General features: G+C 44.0%; 1 non-coding gene across 1 annotated transcript; it reads right to left on the minus strand.

Annotated features, from left to right (window-relative positions):
- Positions 1-1,290: 1,290 nt before the first annotated feature.
- LOC120269609 lies at positions 1,291-1,397 on the minus strand. Its single transcript, XR_005539256.1, has one exon. It is a non-coding gene; the product is annotated as a small nucleolar RNA R71 (small nucleolar RNA).
- Positions 1,398-2,919: the final 1,522 nt, after the last annotated feature.

A 2,919-nucleotide genomic window follows, 5' to 3' on the forward strand; every position in this document is an offset into this window, starting at 1 on the left:
CCCCTTTCCCCTCCTACGTGATAGATTCTACCTCCATTCCTCGAGTTCTTTGCGGCCATAATAGAGTGAATGGTCTAAGGAATAAACTTTCGCTGGGGCTTACTTGCGCGTGCAACGGAGTGAAGCGTTGATGTGATCTTAGTATCTAGGCGTTAATTGTGGTTAGGGACCTGCCACCTTGACCAAAGGGTTAGGTCTATAATTAGGAAGAGATTTTTCACTTGGAATCCCTAGAGCTCATTGCAATTCTATGCAAGTGCGAGGTGTTGAGATTGTTTGATTTCTCCTCCGGGACATGTATAGAGTTAGGCAAAGTTGACCTTAGATTTGGGACTATGTAATTAAGGATTTCCACGACTCACCATTGCATTGATAAGGAAGCATAATAGAGGGTTCTTACACTTGAAACAATTATCTTAGGCAGAGCATTATCCGAGTACCCCATCTTTATAGAATTGAATCATTGTCAGACTTATCATCATTGATCTTTCACATAGCTAAGAATCGAATTAAGTATTTTTATTCCCTATTCCATGTGGATTCGATACCAGCTCACCAGGGATTATTACTTCGACAAACCCGTGCACTTGCGGGATATACGCAAGGGGACCTTGTCAAGTTTTTGGCGTCATTGCCTGGGAGTTGGCTTTTAGAGATACTTTGCACTTTGTTTTCTTAGCTATTTCATCATACATTCTATTCCATATCTTCTTATTCTATCATCGTTCTGATTTCTTTTTCTTTCTTTTTGGGTGCAGCTCCAGGTTATGACCCAAGGGAATTCCTCAATATTGATTGAAGGGGATCCCGAGCTTAAACGTACACTTAGAAGAAAAGTGAAAAAGCCTGTACAAGAACAATCTAATTTAACTGATTTGGAAGTGGAGGATTTGAAAACATGGCAGAACAGAATGAGCAACAACGAACATTATCCGATTATGCCAGACCTTTAGTGTTGGGGACACAGTCGAGCATTGTGCGTCCCCCGATTATAGCTCAGAACTTTGAGTTGAAGCCGACATTCATCCACATGTTACAGCAGTTCACACAATTCAATGGTTTGGCCGATGAGGGATCCAAAGCAGATCCACGCAGAGCTTTCTCGAGGGTGTGTGATATCTTGAAGATAAATGGGGTGACGGATGATGCCATTTTTCTCGAGCCTTCCCATTTTTCCCTAAAGGGGAGAGCGGGCGATGGCTACACTCATTACCTAGAGCATCAATTCCCACGTGGGAGGAGATGGTGCAAGCTTTTCTAGCCCGTTATTTCCCTCCCAGAAAATTAGCAAAGCTTAGGAACGAGATCTCATCCTTTGTTCAGTTGGAATTGGAGTCTCTATTCCAGACATGGGAAAGGTTCAAGGAGCTCATGAGGAAGTGCCCGCAACATGGATTCCCGGAGTGGATGATTGTTCAAACTTTTACAATGGTTTGAACCCGAGTACAAGACAACTCTTATATGCGACAGCAGGAGGTACCTTAGGTAGCAAGACCCCTGATGAGGCCCGCCAGTTGATTAAAGAAATGGGGTTAAATAGCTAGCAATGGAATGCTAGGGAGAAGAAAAAGGTGGCCGCTCTCGATGAGATAGATGCGGTAACTTCATTGGTGGCCCATGTGGAAAATTTGAGTAAGAAGTTAGATCTTCTAACTTCAAATAGAGTGGCGGCCATGACTAATTGCACCGGGTATGGTAGAGGACATGCTCCCTCCGATTACCCAATCTCTATTGGTGATATTTCTTCGGTGGAGAATGTTGATTTTGTAGGTAATGGCATGAGACCTCAAGGAAACCTATATAGCATTACCTACAATCCGGGTTGGAAGAATCATCCCAATTTCTCATGGAGTAATCACGGTCCACAAAAGGCCATGGGGCCACCGGGTTTCCAACAACAACAACAAGCACCTCAGGTGGAAAACAGAGTCTCAGGTTTGGAAACCCGAATGACTAACCTAGAGAAGTACTTGGCTAGATTTGTGCAATATGCTAATACTAGGTTTGAATCAGTTGAGGCCACACTTCGCTACTACACTGCCTCTTTGCATAACCTTTAAAATCAAGTGGGGCAAATTGCGATGTCTCTCTCTGAAAGGCCACATGGAAGCTTGCCGAGCAATACAGAGACCAATCCTAGAGAGCACGTGAAGGCGATCACTTTGAGAAGTGGTCGTGAGGTTGAAGGTAGGATTCCAAGTGAGAAGTCAAAAGAACACGCACCCGAGGTTATAGAGGTAGAAGAGGGAACAAGCAAAGAGAAAGAGGTGGCACCCCCACTTTTTAAGCTAAGAATCCCTTATCCCTCTAGATTTAAAAATGACCAAGGGGAAGAACAATACAAGAAGTTCCTAAGTTTGTTCAAGCAACTCCACATTAATATTCTTTTTGTTGAGGCATTGGCCCAAATGCCTAAATATGCGAAGTTCTTGAAAGACTTGTTGACTAACAAAAGGAAGTTGGAGGAGAGTGCTTCAGTGATTTTAGATGCTTCATGCTCGGCGGTATTGCAAAAGAACATGCCGAAAAAGAAGAAAGACCCGGGAAGCTTCATCATTCCATGTAATATTGGCAATCTTGGTGAGGAAATGGCATTGGCGGACTCAGGGACCAGTATCAACGTCATGCAATACACCTTCTTTCAAAAGCTAGGCTTGGGCCAGCCGAGTCCTTCTCAGATGACTTTGCAACTAGAGGACCGAACAGTGCGACATCCGTGAGACATCATTGAAGACGTGCTTGTCAAGGTGGACAAGTACATTTTTCCGGTTGACTTTGTAGTGCTAGATGTCGATGAGGTTGCGGATGTACCCTTGATACTTGGGAGACCATTCTTTCAGACTTCCAAAGCATTGATTGACATGGACGGTGGAGAACTCACATTGAGAGTTGGAGATGACGAGCTCACATACCGCCTTG

The sequence above is a fragment of the Dioscorea cayenensis genome, chromosome 9 (genome assembly GCF_009730915.1).
Source record: "Dioscorea cayenensis subsp. rotundata cultivar TDr96_F1 chromosome 9, TDr96_F1_v2_PseudoChromosome.rev07_lg8_w22 25.fasta, whole genome shotgun sequence".
Lineage (NCBI taxonomy): Eukaryota > Viridiplantae > Streptophyta > Magnoliopsida > Dioscoreales > Dioscoreaceae > Dioscorea > Dioscorea cayenensis.